This window comes from Hemitrygon akajei, chromosome 10, assembly GCF_048418815.1.
Source record: "Hemitrygon akajei chromosome 10, sHemAka1.3, whole genome shotgun sequence".
NCBI lineage: Eukaryota > Metazoa > Chordata > Chondrichthyes > Myliobatiformes > Dasyatidae > Hemitrygon > Hemitrygon akajei.
The window spans coordinates 178,051,466-178,077,834 of record NC_133133.1 but is presented as its reverse complement, the minus strand read 5'-3'; the positions used below and the strand labels follow the sequence as shown (position 1 = coordinate 178,077,834).

General features: G+C 44.4%; 1 protein-coding gene across 4 annotated transcripts in view; it reads right to left on the bottom strand.

The window, feature by feature from the left end:
- The window catches only part of LOC140735013 (tetraspanin-9-like), a 161,609-nt gene that overhangs the window by 58,472 nt on the left and 76,768 nt on the right, over positions 1-26,369 (bottom strand). The gene's annotated exons all lie outside the window — the stretch shown is intronic.

Below are 26,369 nucleotides of genomic sequence, written 5' to 3'. Positions count from 1 at the left end.
TTGTAGCAAAACTGATTACATACAATACTTAACTCAGTAAAAAAAAATATGATATGCATCTAAATCACTATCTCAAAAAGCATTAATAATAGCTTTTAAAAAGTTCTTAAGTCCTGGCGGTTGAATTGTAAAGCCTAATGGCATTGGGGAGTATTGACCTCTTCATCCTGTCTGAGGAGGATTGCATCGATAGTAACCTGTCGCTGAAACTGCTTCTCTGTCTCTGGATGGTGCTATGTAGAGGATGTTCAGAGTTATCCATAATTGACCGTAGCCTACTCAGCGCCCTTCGCTCAGCTACCGATGTTAAACTCTCCAGTACTTTGCCCACGACAGAGCCCGCCTTCCTTACCAGCTTATTAAGACGTGAGGCGTCCCTCTTCTTAATGCTTCCTCCCCAACACGCCACCACAAAGAAGAGGGCGCTCTCCACAACTGACCTATAGAACATCTTCAGCATCTCACTACAGACTCCCTTTTACTGTACCTAGTGTAGGAAATGGCCACTGTGTGTCCTTCACGCCCGATGTTGGAGTCCTGGGAGACCCTATCAAGTGAGGAGATAATCGATCAAAGTTACAGGGAAGTGGTCACCTGTAAGTTGCAGGAGGTGAGTACCTGGGTGTCTGTTAGGAGATGGAATGTGACGGTGAATAAGCAGTTAGTGCAGAACACCCTTGTGCCCATTCCCCTTAATAATAAGTATACCATTTTGGATACTGTTGTGGGTGATGGCTAAATGCCCTAATGACATGAAGACCAGGTTACTGGCACTGGGCACAGGTCTGTGGTGCAGAAGGAAAATAAGGGAAAGAGGGGAGCAGTAGTGATAGGGGACTTAATAGTCAGAGGAACAGACAGGAGATTCTGTGAACGTGAACAGGACACCCGGATGGTGTGTTGCCTCCCAGGTGCCAGGGTCAGCAACAAATCAGATCGCATCCACAGCATTTTGGAGGGGGAGGGAGAGCAGCCAGATATCTTGGTACATATTGGTACTAATGGCATAGGAAGGAAGCTAAGAGATCCTGAAAAGAGAATTTAAAGAGCTAGGTAGAAAGCTGAGAAGCAGGACATCCTCTGCAGTAATTTCTGGATTGCTACCAGTGCCACACGCCAGTGAGGGTAGAAACAGGATGATTTGACAGATAAATGCGTGGCTGAGAAGCTGCTGTAGGAAGGAGGGCTTCAGGTTCTTGGATCACTGGGATCTCTTCTGGGGGAGGTATGACCTGTTCAAAAGTGATGGGTTGCACCTGAACCCGAGGGGAACAATATTCTCAAGGGCAGGCTTGTTGGAGCTGCTGGGGAAGGTTTAAACTAATTTGGCAGGGGGGTGGGAACCGGAGTGAAGGGACTCAGGATAGGACGGATGGTAAAAAAGTAAAGATAGCATACAGTCTGACTGTCAGGAAGGGCAAGCAGATGATAGGACAAAATTGCAGCCAGCAGGGTGAGAATCAGTGCATTAGGGATGCAGAATCAAAAAGGGTAGCAAGTAGAGTAGACCGTAAGATATAGGAGCAGAATTAGGCCATTCAGCCCATCGAGTCTGCTCTGCCATTCCATCACGGCTGATCCTGAATCACACTCAACCCCATACACCTGCCTTCTCACTATATCATTGATGCCCTGACCAATCAGGAAACGATCAACTTCCACCTTAAATAAACACACGGACTTGGCCTCCACCACAGTCTGTGGCAGAGCATTCCACAAATTTACTACTCTCTGGCTAAAATTCCTCCTTACTTCTGTTCTAAAGGGTCGTCCCTCAATTTTGAGGTTGTGCCCTCTTGTTCTGGATACCCCACCATAGGAAACATCCTCTTCACATCTCTAGTCCTTTCAACATTTAGTAGATTTCAATGAGATACTCCCGCAATTTTCTAAATTCCAGTGAATACAGGCCCAGAGCTGCCAAACGTTCCTCACATGTTAACCCTTTCATTCCTGGAATCATCCTCATGAACCTCCTCTGAACTCTCTCCAATGACAACACATCCTGAGGAAGGAGCCCAAACCTGTTGACAATCCTCCAAGTGTGGCCAGCCTAGTGACTTATAAAGGCTCTGCATTATCTTTTTGCTTTTATGTTCTATTCCCCTTGAAATAAATGTCAACATTGCATTTGCCTTCTTTACCACAGACTCAACCTGTAAATTATCCTTCTGGGAATCTTGCACAAGGAGTCCTAAGTCCCTTATCACCTCTGATGGATGAACTTTCTCCCATTTAGATAATAGTCCACACTATTGTTCCTCTTACCAAAATGCATTATCATACTTTTCCCAACACTATATTCCCTCTGCCACTTTTTGCCTATTCTTCCAATTTGTCTAATCCCTACTGCAATTGCATTGCTTCCTCAGCACTACCTACCCTTCCAACTATCTTTGTATCATCTACAAACTTTGCCACATAGTTATCAGTTCCATTATCTGAATATATGAATATACAATATTATCTGAATATACTTTGACAAACAATGTGAAAAGCAGCGGTCCCAATACTGACCCCTGAGGAACACTACTAGTCACTGGCAGCCAACCAGAAAAGGATCCTTTTATTCCCTTTCGCTGCCTCCTGTCTGTCAGCTATTCTGCTATTCAAGCCGGTATAATTCTTGTAATGCTATAGAATTTTATCTTGTTAAGCAGCTTCATGTGAGACAGTTTATCAAACATCTTCTGAAAATCCAAGTAAATGACATCCACTACCTCTCCTTTGTCCACCCCACCCTGCTTGTTACTTCCTCAAAGAACTGTAACAGATTTGTCAGGCAAGATTTCCCTTTACAGAAACCATGCTGACTGACTTATTTTATCATTATTCTCCAAGTACTTCAAAACCTCATCCTTAATATTAGACTCCGACACTTTCCCAACCACTGAAGTTAGGCTAACTGGCCTATAATTTCCTTTCTTTTGCCTTCTTCCCTCTTAAAGAGTGAAGTGACATTTGCAATCTTCCAGTCCTCCGGGAACATGCCAGTGTCAAGTAATTCTTGAAAGATAATGATCAATGCATCCGTTATCTCTTCAGCAATCTCTCTCAGGGCTCTGAGATGTCGTCCCTCTAGCCCAGGTGACTTATCCACCTTCAGACCTTTGAGTTTGCCTAGCACTTCTTCCCTTGTAATAGCAATGGCACTTACTCCTGCTCCCTGACACTCATGGACATCTGGCATACAGCTAGTTATTTCCACAATGAAGACAGATGTAAAGTACCCATTAAGTTTATCTGCCATTTCTTTGTCCCTCATTACTACCACACCAGCATCATTTTCCAGTGGTCCAATATCAGCTCTCACCTCCCTTTTACTCTTTATACAACTGAAAAAACTTGCAGTATCCTTCTTTATATTATTAGCTAGGTTGCCCTGATATTTCATCTTTTCCCTTCTTATAGCTTTTTCGGTTGTCTTTTTTTGGATTTTAAGAACTTCCTAATCATCCAACTTCCCATTCACTTTTACTACCTTATATGCCCTTTCCTTGGCTTTTAGGCAGTCCATAATTTCCCTTATTAGCCAGGTTGCCTACCCCTACCATTTGAGAACATCTTCCTCTGTGAGACATAAATATCCTGCACCGCATGAATTATCCCCAGAAACTTCAGCCGTCTCTGCTCTGTCGTCATCCCCACCAGTATTCTCCTCCAATCCACCTGAGCAAGCTCCTCTCTCAGGCCTCTGTAAAACTCTTTATCCCATTGTGATATTGACTTATGCTTCTGTGACTTATGCTTCTCTCTCTCAAATTATAGTATGAATTCAAACATAGTAACATCACTGTCTCCTAAAGGTTCCTTTACATTAAGCTCCCTCATAAGATCTGGGCTATTACACAACACCCAATCTAAGACAGCCTTTCCCCGAGTAGGCTCAAGCACAAGCTGCTCTAAAAAGCCATCTTGTAGACATTCAACAAATTCCTTCTCTTGCTATCCAAAACCAACCTGGTTTTTCCAATCTCCTTGCATATTGAAATCCCCATTACAATTGTGTCATTACCCTTATAACATGCCTTTTCCAGCTCCCTTCGCAATCTCAAACCCACATCTTGGCTATTTAAAGGCCTAAATAGGATTCCCATAATGGTTTTTTTAGCCTTGCAATTTTTTAACTCCACCCTCAAAAATTCAACATTCTCTGACCCTATGTCACCTCTTTCTAAAATTGTAATTCTATTTCTTACCAACAGAGCAACACCACTGCCTATGCCTCCCTGCCTGTCCTTTCAATACAAAGTGTGTGTATATATATATATCTATATATATATCCTTTGATGTTAAGCTCCTAACTAAAGCCTTCTTTTAGCCACGACACAGTGATGCCCACAATGTCATACTAATCAATCTCTAACTGTGCCACAAGTTCATCCACTTTATTCTGAATGCTCGTGCATTTAAATACAGCACCTTCAGTCTTGCATTCTTCACTCTTTTGAATTTTGCCTCTGTGATACAATTTAACCCTTTGCTCTGTCTGCATTTGTACCCAATCATTGGCTTGTCCTTCCTTACATTCATGTTACACCCATCATCTACTTGCAAACCTTCTGGCTCATCCTCGATTCTAACATACTGGTTCCCAGCCTCCTGCTATATTAGTTTAAACCACTCCCAACAGCTCTAGTAAATCTGCCTGCAAGAATATTGGTCCCTTCAGATTCAAGTGCAACCTGTCCCTTTTGTAGAGATCCCACCTGCCCCAGAAGATGTCCCAATTATCCAGAAATCTGAATCCCTGCCCCTGCACCAATACTTCAGTACACAAAGGGTTATATCTCAATGCACGGAGTATAAGAAATAAGGTGGATGATCTTGTTGTACTATTACAGATTGTCAGGTATGATGTTGTGGCTATCAATGAATTGTGGCTGAAAGATGGTTGTAGTTGGGAGCTGAATGTCCAAGGCTACAGGTTGTATTGGATGGATAGGAATGCAAGCAGAGGGGATGATGTGGCTGTACTGGTAAAGAATGGCATCACATCAGTTGAAAGATGTGATATAGGATTGGAAGATGTTGAATCCTTGTGGGTTGAGTCAAGAAACTGCAAGGGTAAAATGACCCTGATGGCAGTTATATACAGATCTCCCAACAGTGGACAACAGATTGCAACAGAAAATGGAAAAGGTGTGTCAAAAGGGCAATGTTATGATAGTCATGGGAGATTCCAACTTTCAGGTCAATTGGGAAAATCGAATTGGTAATGCGTCTCAAGAGAGTGAGTTTATTGAATGCTTACAAGATAGCTTTTTAGAGCAGTTTGTCGTTGAGCCTACTGGGGATCAACTACAGTGGATTGGATGTTATGTAAAGAACTGGAGGCGATTAGGGAGTTTCAGGTAAAGGAATCCTTAGGAGGCAGTGATCACAATATGACTGAGTTCAACTTGAAATTTGATAGGGAGAAAGTAACATCTGATGTAACAGTATTTCAGTTGAGTAAATGAAATTACAGTGGTATGAGAGAGGAGTCGGCCAAAGTAAATTGGAAGGAGCTGCTGGCAGGGATGTCAGCAGAGCAACAATGGCGTGAGTTTTGGGAAAAATGGGGAAGGTGCAGGATACATGTATTCCAAAAACAAAGAAATACTCAAATGGCAAAATAGTACAACTGTGGATGACCAGGGAAGTCAAAGCTAATGTAAAAACAAAAGAGAGGGCACAGAACAAAGCAAAATTTATTGGAAAGACAGAGGATTGGGAAGCTTTTAAAACACTACAGACAGCAACTAAACGAGGCATTAGGAGGGAAAAGATGAAATATGAAAGCAAGCTAGCAAACAATATCATAATGGATAGTAAAAGCTTTTTTAAGTTATGTAAAAAATAAAAGAGAGATGAGAGTGGATATTGGGCTACTAGAAAATGAGCCAAGAGAAATAATAATGGGGGACAAAGAGATGGCAGATGAACTAAATGAGTATTTTGCATCATTCTTCATAATGGAAGACACTAGCAGTGTGTCAGATGTTGTAGTGTGTGAAGGAAGAGAAGTGGGTGCAGTTGCTATTACAAGGGAGAAGGTGCTCAAAAAGCTGAAAGACCTAAGGGTATATATGTCACCCGGACCAGATGAACTGTACCCTGAGGTTCTGAAAGAGGTATGGTAGAGATTATGGAGACATTAGGAATGGTCATTCAAAAATCATCGGACTCTGGTATAGTTCTGGAGGACTAGAAAACTGCAAATGTCACTCCACTGCTTCAGAAACGGAAGGCAGCAGAAAATACACTATAGGCCAGTTAGCCTGACCTCAGTGGTTGGGAAGATGTTGGAATCAACTGTTAAGGATGAGGTTGTGGAGTACTTAGTGACACAGGACAAGATAGGACAAAGTCAGCATGGTTTCCTTAATGGAAAAATCTTGCTTGACAGACCTGCTGGGCCAAATGGCCTCATTCTGGTCCTTTGTCTTATGGTCTATAACAATAACTGTAACCGCTATTCACCGGGTAACCACCGATCACTCAGATCAACCACTGTTCACCTGGTAACCACCAATCACTCACACCAACCATTGTTCACCCAGTAACCACCGATCACTCACACCAACCACCATTCACCTGGTAACCACCGATCACTCACACCAACCACCGTTCACCCGGTAACAACCGATCACTCACACTAATCACCGCCAGCCTGGTGGAGTCAGCCCCCTGAACAGGGAGAGGAAATAAGACCATAAGATATATGAGAATTAGGCCATTTGGCCCATCGAGTCTTCTCCTATATTTCATCATGGCTGATCCATGTATCCTCTCAGACCCAATCTCCTGCCTTCTCCCGGTATCCCTTCATGCCCTGATCAATCAAGAATCTATCAAACTCTTCCTTAAATATAAAGACAGCCTCCACAGCTGCCTGTGGCAAAGAATTCACAAATTTACCACTCTCTGGCTGAAGAAATTCATTCTCATCTCCATTCTAAAATGACTCTCCTCTATTCTGAGGCTGTGTCCTCTGGTCCTAGAATCTCCGAACACAGGAAACATTCTCTTCACATCCACTCTGTCAAGGCCTTTCATCATTTGATAGGTCACCCCTCATTCTTCTGAACTCTAGTGAATACTGGTCTAGAGCCATCAAACACTCTTCATAAGACAAGCCATTCAATCACGAAATCATTTTCGTGAACCTCCTTTGAACCCTCTCCAGAGTCAGCACATCCTTTCTAAGATAAGGGGCCCAAAACTGCTCACAATACTCCAAGTCAGATACTTTAAACTCACACAGCTGGTGAACACTGCCAGGGGCAGACAGAGTAATGACACACCAAACAGTGTTGTTGATCTGGTAGAAATGCAGTGCGGTTAAAAAGGAAGATATCGTCACACCAGTGGAGTTAGTGCCCAGTCACCCTACCCCATGATCTGTGGTCAGAGATTGGGTGGTTCAGATCTAATCATAGAACACTAAAGCACAGAAACAACCCTTCAGCCCATCTAGCCTGTGAATTCACTGGCAAGTGTCAGTAAATTTTCTCTCATCCCATTGACAATCATGCAGGTTAGTGACGTTCGAGGTTTCTGCAGAATTGTGGGCTGTTGTCAGGCCGTGCTGGCATTGGGCTGGTCTGACTAAAGCAGCGTCTGTTCCTGGAGTCTGGGCAGTGTATGATGAGCTCGGGGTGGCAGGGAACCAGCCGCGTTCAGCTGTCACCAGGTTTAACTGTCCAACACTCAGCTGGAGTCAGCTCTGCCTGCCCACAGGGTCAGCACAATCCACAACGTCACCATGACGCACAAACGGTAGCTCAAAACGCACAGAAACAGGCGGCACAACTCAGCACCATAGTGCAGGATCACAAAACAAGCTGGTGTCCCCCAGCGATGCTGGCACCAGGCTTCTTCTGACAATCTGTTGACGTGTGAGGAGTATGTGTTAGGATTGAGGCCAGATAATCCCTGGCTTTATCAGGGCTGAGTTTGGAGATGGTGCAGTGTCGAGTGAGGTGCCCCAGGGAGAACTGTGCCTCTGTTATCTGCTTATGGTTATTTCCACCGCAGATTCCTTGGTGAGAGCGGGGGCCTTCAGCTCGATGCGTCACAGAGCCAGCAGGTTATTTTAGACAGCAATGGTTGCTGGAGGTTATCTCATAACCAAAGTAATAAAAAGAGCTGATGACCTCAGTGGTGAAGAGCCAGCATGTATTAGCAGAGACAGACAAGGGAGTCGGGATCACTGCGATTCTGATTCTCAGTGCCATTTCCCACGCCGTTCGGACTGAGTAGCACAGCCTAATAATTAAAAATGAGCTTGATTTGTCACATGTACATCAACACCTCAAAACATGCAGTGAAACGTGTTGTTTGTCAACAACCGACACAGAATGAGGATGTGCTGGGGGCAGCCCGCAAGGGTTGCCACACATTCTGGCGCCACCTAGCATAATTGCATCTTACTGACCTTAGCCTGAATGTCTCTGGAATCCAGAGCACCAGGAAATCCTCACTGTCACGGGGAGAATGAACAGACCCTTATAGACAGCGACAGGAATCGAACCACAATTACTAGCACATTTAAGCATTGCATTAATCACAACACTGTTGTACCATGCTGTGTTGAGAGCAGATGCTGGAGTCCAGTATTCCAGTGGGGTCAAGCAGAGGGGGCAGCCTGGCCTCAATGATGTGCCTGAGCAAGCCCGTGCCCTCGGAGCTGGCTGACACAATGACACAGACAGCTGGACACAATACACAACAACAAGCAGCATTTATAATTGGAAGCCTGATGTCAGGATGGTCCTGTCGATGGTCACGTTGACACCATTCATGGAGGTTTCGCCACTTGAGCTGAAGCTATGCTCTCATAAATCTCCCTTAAACTATAGTCATTTCAGAAATCATCATCCTTTAACAGTATTAATGGTGAGCTAACTGTGGTTTTAATCACGCTGTTAAATGGTAACAGACTAGCAACAACAGCCTGACTGTTAATGCTTTGCCTTTAATAACTGTGGTGATCTAATTTAAAAATCGCATCGTGTTCATACCCCTGTTCTGTTTGACATTCCTACTCGTCACTGGCTGTGTCTGTATGATCATGAGAGCACAAGGTGCACAGTGACAGATGGACCCTTGCACAATCTCACAGACTCAAATCCCTCACTCCTCTAATGACAGCCCCTGTGGGTAAACGGTGCACCAGCCATTGGCTCCCCAGTCCCACACAGCATGGCTGAGTTGTGCCGACATATCATTTATACCAGACAGGGTGTGGTGAAGCTGGCCCCTGTGTGTCTGAAAGACCCTCAATCTGACTCCTCACACTGAATATTGAGGAGTTGGATGGAGGGAGAGGGAGGAGGAGGAGGGGGAGGGGGACAGAGAAGAGGAGGAAGAGAAGGATGGGAAGGGGGAGGGAGGAGGAAGAGGAACAGAAAGGGGGAGAGATATGCTGAGGAAGGGATATAGAGAGGATAATGAGGACAGAAAGGGAGAGGAGGATAAGGAGGGAACAAGGGGGAGAGAGAAAGAGCGAGGGGGGAAAAGAGGAAATGGTGGGACAGAGAGTGGGAATGATGAGGGAGAGAGCGAGAACGAAGGGATAGGGAAAAGGAATGATGTGTGAGGAAGAGGCAACGAGGGTGAGGAAGAGGGAATGATGGAGAGGGCAAGGGAGCAATGGAGAGAGAGCGGGAATGAGGGCGAGGGAGAGGGAGCAATGGAGAGGGAGAGGGAACGAGGGTGAGGGAGAGGGATTTATGGGTGAGGGAGAGGGAATGATAGGTAGGGGAGAGTGGCAAAGGCAGAGAGAGGGAGAGGGAGAGGGAGATGGAGAGGGAGTGGGGGAGGCAGAGAACAGATGCCAGGTGAAAGATTCTGCTTGTGAAGGAAGGGGCAGGTGATTTGGCTTACTGTCCTTTACTCCAAACCAGCCAGTTCCTATCACCAGCTACCTCTAGTCGTTTACCTGATGCTGATGCCACTAAAGGAAAGTTTCTGCCTCAGATGAGAGCAGTGTGTATCACATTCCCAAATTCCCTTTAACAAAAACACAAACTGGCAAAGAACAGCTTGGAAAAAGAAGTGATGGATGCAGCAATTTTGGTCCATACACATCAATCCAACAAGATCCTTCGCAGCTCCAACAGTGAGTGCTACAGCCCTTACCCCAACTGCTGGAACTATCCGCAGGATCTGAGAGATGCATTTGGGTCGCTGTTAAATTTGATACTCCTGAGACATTCAAAGTTTCAGACCAGCCAATGGCTCTGATCCATCAGAAATAAACTGAAGAAATGTTCCCATTTCCCTAGAACATCAGACATGTTGCAAAGTTAATTCTTAAAGGTTAAGGAAACATTGAAATAATACAGATTTTTAATTTGAGCTCTCTTGACCGAGCATCGACAGAAAAGTGGGGGATAGGGCTAAAGATCAGGTTCCTACAGTGATCTGCTGCTTCAAAGTCCTTCTGGATAAAAGATCAACACCAAGTGGAGTAAATTTTTAACATTATCAAGGGAGAGGTTGTGGAGACCCTGTCATTGTCTGCAGAGATCATCAGAAGAAACAGAAAAACTGTGTTGAGCTGGAAGATGAGACGATCGATGGAGAGGTTCGAGGGGCCAGATGATTTATTCAGCCTGTATGTGTTATGTTCTTGGAATTGGCTGTGCTTCTGGCCGAGCTGTCCCTGTAAGGTACCACATCATCTACTCAGTAATATGGAAAAGTGCCCAGACATGTTCCATTCACAAAAAAGCAGGACAAACCTCTCCAGTCTTCTGTCAGTTGTCAGCAGTGCAATGGAATTGGCTGTTTACAGAGAATCAGGTATTTACTTAACAACAAAATGATGTCCTTATCACAGGCTCAGTCCTAACAGGGACCACCGATGAGATTCCAGAGGTAGTGGTGGATCAAACTGAGGTCAAACGGCATCAGAGGGAAATGGTGCATGTACGTGCTGGAGGTAAACAACCCGGAACATCACTGCAAGAGTTCCTCAGGGTAGTGCTCTGGTGCAGCCATCTCTATTCCTGCACCCAGCTGATGTTCAGCCATCGGGATGTGAGCTGACAATCGCCCAATGCGGAGTGCCATTCCTCAACCATATAACCATATAACAATTACAGCACGGAAACAGGCCATCTCAGCCCTTCTAGTCCGTGCTGAATGCTTACTCTCACCTAGTCCCACTGGCCCGCACTCAGCCCATAACCCTCCATTCCTTTCCTGTCCATATACCTATCCAATTTTACTTTAAATGATAATACCGAACCTGCCTCTACCACTTCTACTGGAAGCTCATTCCACACAGCTACCACTCTCTGAGTAAAGAAATTCCCCCTCGTGTTACCCTTAAACTTTTGCCCCCTAACTCTCAACTCATGTCCTCTTGTTTGAATCTCCCTACTCTCAATGGAAAAAGCCTATCCACGTCAACTCTATCTATCCCCCTCATAATTTTAAATACCTCTATCAAGTCCCCCCTCAACCTTCTACGCTCCAAAGAATAAAGACCTAACTTGTTCAACCTTTCCCTGTAACTTAGGTGCTGAAACCCAGGTAACATTCTAGTAAATCTTCCCTGTACTCTCTCTATTTTGTTGACATCTTTCCTATAAATCGGTGACCAGAACTGTACACAATACTCCAAATTTGGCCTTACCAATACCTTGTACAATTTTAACATTACATTCCAACTCCTATACTCAATGCTCTGATTTATAAAGGCCAACATACTAAAAGCTTTCTTCACCACCCTATCCACATGAGATTCCACCTTCAGGGAATTATGCACCAATATTCCTAGATCACTCTGTTCAACTGCATTCTTCAATGCCCTACCATTTACCATGTATGTCCTATTTGGATTATTCCTACCAAAATGTAGCATCTCACACTTATCAGCATTAAACTCCATCTGCCATCATTCAGCCCACTCTTCTAACTGGCCTAAATCTCTCTGCAAGCTTTGAAAACCCACTTCATTATCCACAACGCCACCTACCTTAGTATCATCTGCATACTTACTAATCCAATTTACCACCCCATCATCCAGACCATTAATGCATATGACAAACAACATTGGACCCAGTACAGATCCCTGAGGCACACCACTAGTCACCGGCCTCCAATCTGACAAACAGTTATCCACCACTACTCTCTGGCATCTCCCATCCAGCCACTGTTGAATCCATTTTACTACTTCAATATTAATAGCTAACGATTGAACCTTCCTAACTAACCTTCTGTGCGGAACCTTGCCAAAGGCCTTACTGAAGTCCATATAGACAACATCCACTGCTTTACCCTCGTCAACTTTCCTCGCAACCTCTTCAAAAAATTCAATAAGATTTGTCAAACATGACCTTCCACGCACAAATCCATGCTGACAGTTCCTAATCATTTTAAGTCAGATCGCAATGCCGTCTACCATTTTAAGTCATTGCCATTGACACTGTGTTGAGTGTGTAACTTTATATTTGGCTTAAATTTTTCTTAGCAAGATTCACCCAGACCCCACCCCACTTTTCTGGTCGGCTGGTGGCGCAGTGAGATCAGTGCTGGGCTTGAGAACGAAGGTTTCCGAGTTTGATCTAGTGACAGACTGCTCCTGAGCATGCTCTCCATCCGTGCCAGGTTGATGTCGAGCTCGCAACTCGACCTCGTAAAACAAACCTGCCACCTCCAGTTTAAATACCCACGCGGAATATTGTGGAGGATCAAATACCTAAACCCAGCACAGCCCCCACTTGTCCATTTAACCTGTCTCAGTGTGGTGGACTTTAGGGCCTGGGGAATTCAGTGCGGTGGTCATTAGGACCCGGCGGAGCTCGGGAGCTGGCAGAGGTCGGGACCCGCCATCCACAGTGTTTCTGTTCTGTTGACGGGAAGTGATTACCATTGAAAATAAAGTGGAAATAATAAAGCGTTTGAAAAGAGGTGAAACGTCATCGGTCATTGGAAAACATTAGGCTACAGTCGGTCAATGATCAGAACAATTTTTAAGGATAAAAGATAAAGCGAGAATAACGCAGCATGTGAAAGGCCCTGCCCCAATGAAAGCTACAATTAATACTAAGCAATGCAGTGGTTTAATTATTGGAATACATACATTTCTTAAGTGTTTTACATGCATAGAAAGGTAAAATATATACTATATACTAAGACAAACGTTTGACGCTAAATAATACCGGATGTATCTGTTCCGACTTATGTACAAATCTGACTTAAAGACAGACTCAGGAACGGAACTCATTCGTAGCCCAGGGACTGCCTGTCTATAATTGTTATCACTGGTCATCTCTTGTCTGAGTATAAGATGACCACAGCTACTTTTTCCTTTGTCTTTTCTCATTGTATAACACTCAATAAAATTGCTTGCGATAAGTTTTATTCCTCATTCTTCCGAAAACTCCCTAGACTGCCATGGCATCGGGATCCAAAGCCACAGATGAGAAACTCTTGTTGCCACAGTGTGCTGCTTCTGTGGTTCCCCACCTTCTGACTTTCTGCTGTTTACACAGAGTGTGGTGGAACCCTCTCTGAGGCTCTGACCAATGCAAATAAAACCTCTAACGTAACTAAGGAAACAAAGCCCCCTCTAATGGTGCCACTTGAACCCTCCACCTAGGGCACACACTTTCAAGTTTGCGAACATCTCTGCAATTAAATACAGTTCCTTCTGAGCCCACTCTTCCCCATCTTCACTCTGTAAAGGCACCAGATGCAAAGCAGCATCACACGGAGATCCCCTCTGAGTCATGCACCATGAGGAATCCCTGGAACTCGCTCCCCAACAGCACAGTGACCACACTTTCATCAGAATGAGTACAGCGGTTCCAAATGATATATCACAAACATCTTCCCAGGGATGGTAAATCAGGGAAAAACGTGTGTGCCATTCTGCCTCTAACAAGGTGAGAGAGAGGCCTCAGCTAGGTGACCAACAGCACACTCAGTGGGCTGTTTTGTTGGGAGGGAGGTGATAGTGGGGAGTAGAGTCAGGCTCACCCCCACCTCTGTTGATGCATCATGAACAGCCTGACCTAGAGGGCAGAATGGCCTTACTTCACACTCTCACTCTTGGGGACAGTAAGAAATGTGAACTTAATGTGAATCTTCAGAGGAGGAGTGCTGAGGAGAATTACAAGGTAATGAGAGGGACCTTGAGGTGAGAATTTTGAGATGGAGGGTATACTGGTCTGTGAACACAGGGCTGGTGGGGAGGAGACAGAGGGGAACCAGGCCGAAGTGTGATGGAAGAGTGGTATCTGGAGAGAACCAGCAGGCTCAAGGATCGAATGGCCTCTCCCAATGGGTTGATGCAACAGGGCTGGTGGGCAATACAGGTGATGCTGTCGTAGTAGTGGGAAAGGCAGCAGGGTGATAGAGGACATCTCCTCACTGGAAGGCTCAAAATACTCTGTGATGTCCACAATAATCTCCAGGATTCACCAGTGGACACTGAGTGACCAGAGGAATGGCAAATCTTTGGTGGGATAGCTATCCATCAAACATGGGTGGGGTTTACACCATCAGGAAACAAGACCCTCCCTACAAACATGTGTCTGAGGGAAACAGGAGGAGTCGGAACCATGGCCAAGAGCAGGAGACCGCCTCCTCTGCCAACTCACCACCTTCTGGAACAAATGCAGCAACCGGCAGGAGATTGGACATGAGGGTGAGAGAGACACAGCTCCTACCTCCCCAACCCCACCCTCACGGCATGCCTGCCCAAAATGGGATTACAGCCACCATCACTAGACCATTCAATATAGAAGCAGAATTAGGCCATTCAGTCCACTGAATATTCCCCACCATTTCTCTGTGGCTGATCCATTTCCTCTCAACCCCATTCTCCTGCCTTCTCCCCATAACCTTTCACAACTTGACTAATCAAGACTCTATCAACTTCAGCTTTAAATACACACAATGTTCTGGTCTCCATAGCTGCCTGTGGCAATAAATTCCACAGATTCACTACCATCTGGGTAAAGAAATACCTCTTCATCTCCATTGTGAAGGGGTGTCCCCCTTTTCTGAATCTGTGCCCTCTTCCTTCTAGTCTTCCCCACAATAGGAACATCCTCTCCATATCCACTCTGTCTTGGTCTTCAACATTTGATAGGTTTCAATGAAATTACCCCCTCCTCATTTTTCTGAATTCTAGTGAGTAAAGGCCCAGAACCATCAATCATTCCTCATATGATAAGCTTTTCATTCCCGGAATCATTCCTGTGAACCCTCTTCAATGTCAGTGCATCCTTTCTTAGATACAGGACCCAAAACTATTCACAATACTCCAAGTAAGGTATCAACAGTACCTTATAAAGCCTCAGAATTATATCCTTGCTTTTATATTCTAGTCCTCTTGAAATAAATGCTAACATTGCATTTGCCTTCCTCACCAACAATTCAACCTGTAAATTAACCTTTAGGGAATTTTGTCCAAGGACTCCCAAGTCCCTTTATCCCTCAGAGTTTTGAATTTTCTGTCGACTTAGAAAATAGTAAAACCTTTCATTTCTTCTACCAAAGTGCATGGCCATACTTTTACCGACACTGTATTCCATCTGTCATTTCTTTGCACATTCTCCTAATCTATCTAAGTCCATCTGCAGCTTCCCTGTTTCCTCAACACCACCTGACTCTCTACTCATTGTTGTATCATTGGCAAATTATCACAAAGCCATCAAGTCATTGACATATAACGTAAAAAAGAAGCTGTCCCAAGAGAGCCCTGTGGAGCATCACAAGTCACTGGCAACTGATCAGAAAAGCTTCTCTTTATTCCCACTCTTTGCCTCCTGCCAATCTGCCAGTCCTCTATCCATACTAGTATATTTCCTGTAAAATCATGGGCTCTTATTTTGTTAAACATCCCCATGTGCAGCACATTATAGAAACATAGTAAAACTATAGCATAATACAGGCCCTTTGGCCCACAAAGTTGTGCCGAACATGTCCCTACCTTGGAAATTACTAGGCTTCCCTATAGCCCGTTATTTTACTAAGCTCCATGTACCTATCCAAAAGCCTCTTAAAAGACCCTATCATATCCACCTCCACCACCGTTGCCGGCAGCCCATTCCACGCACTCACCACTCTCTGAGTAAAAAACTTACCCCTGACATCTCCTCTGTACCCATGTCCTCTTGTGGCAACCATTTCAGCTCTGGGAAGAAGCCTCTGACTATCCACACAATCAATGCCTCTCGTCATCTTGTACACCTCTATCAGGTCACCCCTCATCCTCCGTCGCTCCAAGGAGAAAAGGCTGAGTACACTCAACCTGTTTTCATAAAGCATGCTCCACAGTCCTGGCAACCATAGAACCTTAGAACACTACAGCACAGTACAGGCCCTTCAGCCCTCCATGTTGTACCGCCCCATATAATCCTTTAAAAAAAGTATGAACCCACACTACCCCATAACTCTCCATTTTTCTTTCATCCGTGTGCCTGTCCAAGAGGGAACATCCTTGTAAAATTATAAAAGGACTTCTGAATATTCAAGTAAACAACACCCACTGATTCTCCTTTGTCTATCCCACCTGTTATTTCCTCAGAGAACTCCAACAGATTTTTCAGGTTAGATATTCCCTTACGAAAACCATGCTGACTTTGGCCTATTTTTACCATGTGCCTCCAAGTACCCTAAGATCTCATCCTTAACAATTGACAACATCTTCCCAACCACTGAGGTCAGACTAACTGGCCTATAATTTCCTTTCTTCTGCTTCCAGCCCTTCCTGAAGAGTGGAATGACATTTGCAATTTTCCAGTCCTCCAGAACCATGCCAGAATCTACTGATTCTTGAAAGATCATTACCAATACCTCCACAATCTCTTCACCACCTCTTTCAGAACCCTGAAGCGTAGTCCATCAGTTCTAGGGGACATCTACTTTCAGACCTTTCAGTTTCCCAAGCACCTTCTCCATAGTTATAACAACTGCATTCACTTCTGCCCCCAACACTCCTGGCCTTCCAGCATACTGTTAGAGTCTAGACTGGTGCAAAATGCTTATTCAGCTTGTCCGCTACTTCCTTGTTTCTCATTACTACCACTTGAGCATCATTTTCCAGGGGTCTGATATTTATTCTCACCTCTCTTTTAATCTTTATATATCTGAAAGAACTTTGGTATTCTCTTTAATATTATTGGCCAGCATACCTTCATATTTCTTTTTTTGCTCCCTGTGGCTTTTTTAGTTGCCTTCTGTTGAATTTTAAAAGACTCCCAATTGTCTAACTCCCCACTCATTTTTGCTCCAGTATATGCCCTCTCTTTGGTTTTTACATTGGCTTTGGCTCTCCTTGTTACCCATGGTTGCATCATCCTGCCTTTAGGATACTTCTTTCTCTATATATATCCTGCGCCTTCCAAATTGTTCTCAGAAACTCCAGCCATTGCTGTTCTGCCAATATCCCTGCTAGTGCCCCCTTCCAATCAACTTAGGCCAGCTCCTCTCTCATGCCTCTATAATTTACTTTACTCCACTGTAATACTGATACATCTGACTTTAACCCTTTCAAATTGCAGGGTGAATTCTATCATATTATGATCACTGTCTCCTAAGGGTTCCTTTACCTTAAGCTCCCTAATCAAATCAGGTTCATTACATGACACTCAATCCAGAATAGCTGATCCTCTTGTTGCCTCAACCATGAGCTGCTCTAAAAAGCCATCCTGTAGGTATTCTACAAACTCTCTCTCGGGATCCAGCACCAACCAGATTTTCCAATCTACCTGCATATTGAAATCCCCCATGCCCTTTCTATCTCCCTTTGTAATTTGCAGTCCACATCCTGGCTACTGTTAAGAGGCCCTTATCTAACTCCCATCAGGGGTTATATAAAGGCATTTTTACAGTTGTAGTTTCTTAACTCCACTCACAGGGATTCTACATCTTCCAATTCTATAGTACATTGACTGATTATCTGATTAAAAAGTTACAGAACCTGGGCCTCTGTACCTCCTTGTGCAATTGGATCCTCAATTTTCTAACTGGAAGACCACAATCTGTGTGGATTGGATCCTCGCTGACTGTCAACACTTGTGCACCTCAGGGGTATGTACTTAGCCCACTGCTCTACTCTTTATACCCATGACTGTGTGGCTAGGCATAGCTCAAATACCATCTATAAATTTGCTGATGATACAATCATTGTTGGTAGAATCTCAGATAGAGACAAGAGGGCGTACAGAAGTGAGATATACCAACTAGTGGAGTGGTGTCGCAGCAACAACCTGGCACTCAATGTCGGTAAGATGAAGAGCTAATTGTGGACTTGGAAGGATAAGACGAAGGAACACATACCAATTCTCATAGAGGGATCAGAAGTGGAGAGAGTGAGCAGTTTCAAGTTCCTGGGTGTCAAGATCTTTGAGGAACTAATCTGGTCCCAACATATCAATGCAGTTATAAAGAAAGCAAAACAGTGACTATACTTCATTAGGAGTTTGAAGAGATTTGGTATGTCAACAAATACACTCAAAAACTCCAATGGAGAGCTTTCTGACAGGCTGCATCACTGTCTGGTATGGGGGGGGGGGGGGGGCTACTGCACAGGATGGAAAGAAGCTGCAGAAGGTTGTAAATCTAGTCAACTCCATCTTGGGTACTAGCCTATAAAGTACCCAGGACATCTTCAAGGAGCGGTGTCTCAGAAAGGCAGCTTCCATTAAGGACCTCCAGCACCCAGGGCATGCCCTTTTCTCACTGTTACTATCAGGTAGGAGGTACAGAAGCCTGAAGGCACACACTCAGCGATTCAGGAACAGCTTCTTCCCCTCTGCTATCTGATTCCTAAATGGACATTGAACCCTTAAACACTACCTCACTTTTTAAATATATATCATTTCTGGTTTTTGCACAATTTTTAATCTATTCAATATATGTATACTGTAATTGATTTATTATTTATTTATTATTTTTTCTCTCTGCTAGATAATGTACTGTACCAAACTGCTGCTGCTAAGCTATCAAATTTCAGAACACACGTCGGTGATATAAACCTGATTCTGATGCTGATTCTGAGTATATTATAGAACATAAGGCCGTAAGACATAGGTGCAGAATTAGGCCATCTGGCCCATCGAGTCTGCTCTGCCATTCAATCATCGCTGATCCTTTTTTTTTCTCCTCCTCAACCCTAGTTCCCAGCCTTCTCCCCATAACCTTTGATGCCATGTCCAATCAAGAACCTATCAATCTCTGCCTTAAATACACCCAACAACCTGGCTTCCACAGCTGCCTGTGGTAATAAATTCCATAAATTCATCACCCTTTGGCTAAAGAAATTTCTCTGCATCTCTGTTTTGAAAGGGTGCCCCTCTATCCTGAGGCTGTGCCCTCTTGTCCTAGACTCTCCCACCATGGGAAACAGCCTTTCCACATCTACTCTGTCTAGGCCTTTCAACATTTGAAATGTTTCAATGAGATCCCCTCTTATTCTTCTGAATTCCAGAGAGTACAGACCCAGAGCCATCAAACATTCCTCGTATCTTCTTGGAATCTTCCTTGTGAACATCCTCTGGACCCTCTCCAATGCCAGCACATCTCTTCTAAGATGAGGGGCCCAAAACTGTTCACAATACTCAAGGTGAGGCCTCACCAGTGCCTTATAAAGCCTCAGCATCAAATCCTTGCTCTTGTATTCTAGACCAATGTAAACATGGCATTTGACTTCCTCACCACCAACTTGACCTGCAAGTTAACCTTTAGGGTGTTCTGTTCCAGTACTCCAAAGTCCCTTTGCATCTTAAATTCCTGGATTTTCTTCCCATTTAGAAAATAGGCTACAGATTTATTTCTATTACCAAAGTGGTCCCAACCCTGACCCCTGCAGAACACCACTACTCACTGGCAGCCAACCAGAAAAGGATCCTTTTAGTCCCACTCGCTGCCTCCTACCAATCAGCCAGTGCTCTAACCATGTTAGTAACTTTCCTGTAATAACATGGGCTCTTAACTTGGTGAGCAGCCTCGTGTGTGGCACCTTGTCGAAGGCATTCTGAAAGTCCAAATATATAACATCCACTGCAAACTCTTTATCTATCCTACTTGTATCCTCCTCAAAGAATTCTAACAGGTTTGTCAGGATGGATTTTCCCTGAAGGAAACCATGCTGACTTTGTCCTGTGTCATCAAGCACTTCATCACCTCATCCTTAACAACTGTTTCTTTAACACCTTACCAACCAGTGAGGTCAGGCCAACTGGTCTATAATTTCTTTTCTGCTGCCTTCCTCCTTTCTTAAAGAGTGGAGTGACATTAGCAATTTTCTAGTCCTCTGACACTGTGCCAGAGTCCAATGATTTTTGAAAGATCAGTTCTAACCCCACCACAATCTCTAACGCTACCTCTTTCAGAACCCTAGGGTGCAGTTCATCTAGTCCGGGTGACTTAGGTACCTTTAGGCCTTTTTAGCTGTCTAAGTATGTCATTTCATTTTTTACCAACAGAGCCATGCCACCCCCTCTGCCTACCTGCAGATCCTTTCAATACAATCTGTATACTTGGATGTTAAGTTGCCAACTACAGTCTTCTTTCAGCAATGACTCAGTGATGCCCACAACATTATACCTGCCAATCTCTAACTGCGCTACAAGATCATCTACTTTATTTCATAAAACACATGCATTCAAATATAAGACCTTTAAACCTGTATCCAACACCCTTTGCAATTTTGGCCCCATTACACTGCAACTCATCTCACTGACTGCAATTTTACCTTATCATCTGCCTGTCCTTCCTGCCATCTCCAACAGCTCCAGCAAACCTGCAAGAATGTTGGTCCCCTTTGGGTTCAGATGTAACCCAACCCTTTTGTACAGGTCATACATTCCCCAGAAGAGATCCCAATGATCCAGAAATCAGAAACCTTGCCCCCTGCACCAGTTCCTCAGTCATGCATTCACCTGCCAAATCATCCTATTCTTACTCTCACTGGCACACGGCGCAGGCAGCAATCCCGAGATTACTGCCCTGGAGGTCTTGCTTTTCAGCTTTCTACCTAGCTCCCTAAATTCCCTCTTCGGGACTGCCTCCCTTTCCCTACTCATGTCATTAGTGCCAATACGTAGCAAGGCTTCTGGCTGCTCCCCTCCCCCTTTAGAATGCCGTCAGGAATGTTATCACAGCTGTGCCACATCAAGAGTCAGATAAAAGACGCCAACTGCTCCCAAACCACATTCACATGTCGGAAATTAGCTGGTAAATCCTCGGGATATTCAGGAAAACATGAACTGTGCAGCTGTGGGCTGCTGACGAAAGACCAAACTGTGGCCAATCCCTGCATGATCTCTTCCCAAGCTGGAGAGGAAGGGAGGGGGTAGTGGGGCAAGGGACATGGGAAGTGGAGACCCAGAAAACAGATTCACAGCACAAGTTAAAAGGTCAGAGGTATGGGTCAGGACAGCAATGGCCGGCCATGATCGTTAACCCTCAATAATTCAACAATGTAGAGTCCGAGTCAAACCAGGACACTTGACATCTGGCCCCACAGCTGGGGATGTCTGCGGGGATTGTCCAGTAATGGGGGTATGGTTGGTGGTGCTGGATTGAGCTCTCTTCTGTGGGTGGGGAGGAGTTCTGAGCACACTCTCAGATCCCATGGGGCTGATCAGTTGGGGCAGACCTCACTCAGAGTTGCTCTACGCTGACCTCTGATCCTTCCCACCAGTGCAGGGTCTTGTGGGAAACTGCTGGCATTCCCCGTACAGGATCCTGATGGGTTGTATCCCAGCTGGAGATGCTCAGAGAGGTGAACTCCTTCCTGTCCTCCACAGGTTTTTCTCCAGTCCCCGTTACTCCATTATGTTACTTCAGGAAGGTGGACACTACATCATAGGAACATGCCACTTTGGCTATTCCCTCTCCCCTTCACCTTTAACCCACCTGCATCCTGTCACATTGGACAGAGAAGTAAATCTTAAAGGGATTGTGTGCTCCTGTCCTACTACCTGCAGCCCTTTTTCAAAGTGATTTCATCCCGTTTCTCTATCTTGTACCATCCTCAGCTATTTTCGTGTCAGCCTGTCCAGGTGTGGTCACACCACTCCTAACCCAGAGCTTTGGGGAGAGGGAATTGGAGGGTGGCTCTTGAACAGCTGAGATGATGATGGTAAGTTCAGGATGTGCTCAGGGTGGGAGACGAAGGGTGGGGTGGTGCTACTGAGTGACTGCAGGACAGTTGGCTGAACAGAGGATAAGAAAGAGAAAGAAAAAATATAGAGGCGTTGCTGGTCGATAGGGTTGTAATCAAGAACAGGAGGTGGGATGTTATATTGAAGCTGTATAAGACAGTGAGGCCTAATTTGGAGTATAGTGTGCAGTTTTGGTCACCTACCTACAGGAAAGATGTAAATAAGATTGAAAGAGAACATTTAAAAGGATGCTGTGGGACTTTAGGAGCTGAGTTATAAGGAAAGATTGAATTGGTTAGGACTTTATTCCCTAGAACTCAAAAGATTGAGAGATTTGACAGAGGTATACAATATTCTGAGGGGTATTGATACAGTAAATGCAAGCAGGCTTTTTCCACTGAGGTTGGGTGAGACTGCAACTAAAGGTCGTGGGTTAAGGATGAAAGGTGAAATATTAAAGGGGAACATGAGGGGAAACTTCTTCACTCAGAGGATGATGAGAGTGTGGAACAAGCTGCCAATGTAAGTGGTGGATGCACGTTTGATTGCAACATTTGCATGATAGAACATAGAACAGTACAGCACAGTACAGGCCCTTCGGTCCACAATGTTGTGCCGACCTTTTAACCTACTCCAAAATCAATCTAACTCTTCCCTCCTACATAGCCCTTCAACTCTCTATCATCCATGTGCCTATTTACGAGTCTTTTAAATGTCCCGAATCTATCTGCCTCCACCACCATTCCTGGCAGCATTCCATGCACCCACCACTCTCTGTGTAAAAAAAACCTTCCTCTGACATACCCACTATACTTCCCTCTAATCACCTTAAACTTATACATTCTGACTGGCTGCATTACTGTCTGCTGGGGGGGGGGGGGGGAGTGGGGAAACGATACTGCACAGGACTGAAAGAAGCTGCAGAAGGTTGTAAATCAAGTCAGCTCCATCTTGGGCACTAGCCTACAAAGTACCCAGGACATCTTCAGGGAGCAGTGTCTCAGAAAGGCAGCTTCCATTTTTAAGGACTTCCAGCACCCAGGACATGCCCTTTTCTCACTGTTACCATCAGGTAGGAGGTACAGAAGCCTGAAGAAACATACTCAGCCATTCAGGAACAGCTTCTTCCCCTCTGCCATCTGATTCCTAAATGGACAATGAACCCTTGGACACTACCTCACTTTTTTAATCTACAGTATTTCTGTTTTTGCATGTTTAAATCTATTTAATATACATATACTGCAATTGATTTACTTATTTATTATTATTTTTATTTTATATTTTTTATTTTTTTCTCTTTTATATTATGTATTGCATTGAACTGCTGCTGCTAAGTTAACAAATTTCATGACACATGCCTGTGATAATAAACCTGATTCTGATTCTGATTATGCTCCCATATTATCCACTTTCAACCTAGGAAAAAGTCTCTGGCTATCCACTCTATCTATGCCTCTTATCATTTTATACACCTCTATCAAGTCACCTCTCATCCCCCTTCACTCCAAAGAGTAAAGCTCGAGCTTGCTCAATCTATCCTCATAAGGCATGTTCTATAGTCCAGGCGGCATCCTGGTAAATCTCCTTTCACCCTCTCTAAAGCTTTCACATCCTTCCTATAATGAGGTGACCAGAACTGAACACAAGAGAAGTTTAATTTAGATATACATGGGGAGAGAGATATGGAGGCTCTGGTCTGGGTGTGGGCTGATGGGTCTTGGTAGAAGACAAATCAGCATAGACTAGATGGGCTGAAAGGCCTGTTTCTTTGCTCTGTGACTTGACGACTGGGGTCAGTTGGTGGCTGTGTCAGTGGCCCTCATAGGGACTGGCTGCCAGTGGGCTGGAAGTCTGGAGGGAGACTGGAGAACACACTGAGGTCCCAGAAACAGCTGGATGCTTACTCACAGAGCAGATAATATAATCATCCACTTCAGGGAGATGTTTGCACCGTTGCCTGTGACTGCGACAGACGTTCTCTCACGTAGAAGGAGCAGATCAGTCTCTGGAGGGGAAGCAAGGGACAAAGGAGGTTTCTCTGATCCGGCTCCAGATAAAAGAAGGATGAGAATGGAAATTGCCTCCAGCCGCACACAATCAATCAGCAGGACTCAAGCACTCACAAACTGGAATTGGATCCAGGGGCCAGGGGCCAGGGAAAGGGCATCAGCAGGCAAGGCTAACACGTCACAGGGATCTGTGAGAAGCTCGGCAGAGGAACTTCAGTACATATGAGGAGCAGGCACCTCACTCAGGACAGAAACTCTAAAGGGGCCAGTGAGCAATAACACGTTACAGTATGTCAGCACTCCCTGACCTACCCGGCCGAGGGATCTCAGGACACACGAGGTTTCAGTACCTCACCCTGGGCGGAAACTCTAAAAGGGGGACTGAGTTGTTGAAAGGGAAACTACTAAAGAAACAGATGCTGTCACAGCTAATTTCCTATCTGGAAAAAAATGTGAATCTATTAAAGGTTTATCAAATATATAAACTCCCTCAACAAGCACATGTCCAAAGAATACAGATCCACAAATTGCAGGGCTGCGAGTTTCTCTTTGGATCAGACGGAGATTAGAGGTTATCTTTATTTGTCACATGTACAGGCACGGCAAAACATCAAATGCGTCGTTTGCATCAATGATCAAAGTAGCTTGAGGATGTGCTGGCAATATTCATGCCAGGGACACCAGATTCAGAAACAGTTACTTTCCCTAAGCAGTAAGGCTAATCAACACTAACCCACCCCTCCACACCCCCATCCAGCACTACCTTATCATTTCCTGTCAGTCACCTTCGGTACAGACACTCCTATGCCTATTGTCACTTTATGGACATACAATCAATCTATATATATAAGCTATCTTATGTATTTATATTGATTTGATTTTTTTATATTATTGTGTCTTTATCTTACCATGTTTTCTTTGTGCTGCATCAGATCGAGAGTAACAATTATTTTGTTCTCCTTTACACTTGTGTACTGGAAATGACATTAAACAATCCTGAGTCTTCAACAAATGCCACCATGCTTTTAGCACCAACATAACATGTCCATAAGACCAGACATTGGAGCAGAATTAGGCCATTCAGTCCATCAAGTCTGCTCCGCCATTCCATCATGGCTGATCCTGGATCCCATTCAATCCCATACACCTGCCTTCTCACCGTATCCTTTGATGTCCTGACCAATCAGGAAACTATCAACTTCCACCTTAAAGATACCCAGGGACTTGGCCTCCACCGCAGTCTGTGGCAGAGTATTCCACACTCACTAGTTAAAAAAATTCCTCCTTAATTCTGTTCTAAAACAATATAGTGTGAGACTGTAGTGAGACCACATTTGGAATACAGTGTGAAACACGACAATTCCATATCCTAGAAATGTCCATCACTCTGAGAGTGAATCTGAGAGATGGCAGAGTGTTGGAACAAGTGAGGGTGAGGAGCACGTCAAGCATTTCAGTACAATGGACAATCCAGGAGGAACTGCTTCCTGAGATAATGCTTGTAATATCAGGAGTGGGAAAGGCCAGGAGGCAGAGGCACTGTGCAGAGTTCAAGGAGAGGGTGTCGAGTATTAATCAGTATTACTCAAGGTTGACCTTCATCCCTCTAGCCCACAAGGTCAGATTCTAGAGTGAAAGTTGAACTGAGCAGTTAGTTCTGGTGTGGCTAGTGAACTGGTCACTGGTCAGGGGCCACCAGTCAGGTTAGGGTCAGCTGCAAATCTGAAGCAAGTTCTCAGGTCAAAAGCAGAAATTTCTTCAGTTCTTTTTTTAAACAGTGACTGCAGAGGTTATTTATAAAGATGAAGGCTGGAGACTCTGTGGCTCCAGAGAGATTAAATTTTCTGTATTGGAGGAGGGGAAACTATTTAGATTCAAGGCAACCAACTGAAAGAATTTTACTCCAAATTAATTGTTTTTTACTGAAGGATGAAAGGGCTGAGACACCTGATGCACACTCACCCAACAGAGGCACAAACTAAACACCTCCCCTGATCCACAGAGAGAAAAGGTCCAACCCTCACTAAACATGCTGTGAGACCTAATCCATCACTTTCTCTTACAAAGTAATTTTCAGTTACCTTCCACTGTTAATATTGTATAACACGATATATTTCATGATGTAAGCTGTCATCCCAATCTATCAATGTTGTCTGTGGCCACAGTCTTCTATTGTTGGAACAATACAGATAACTCAGTAACACATCCATGGATAACTCAATAAATTACTGATAACTCA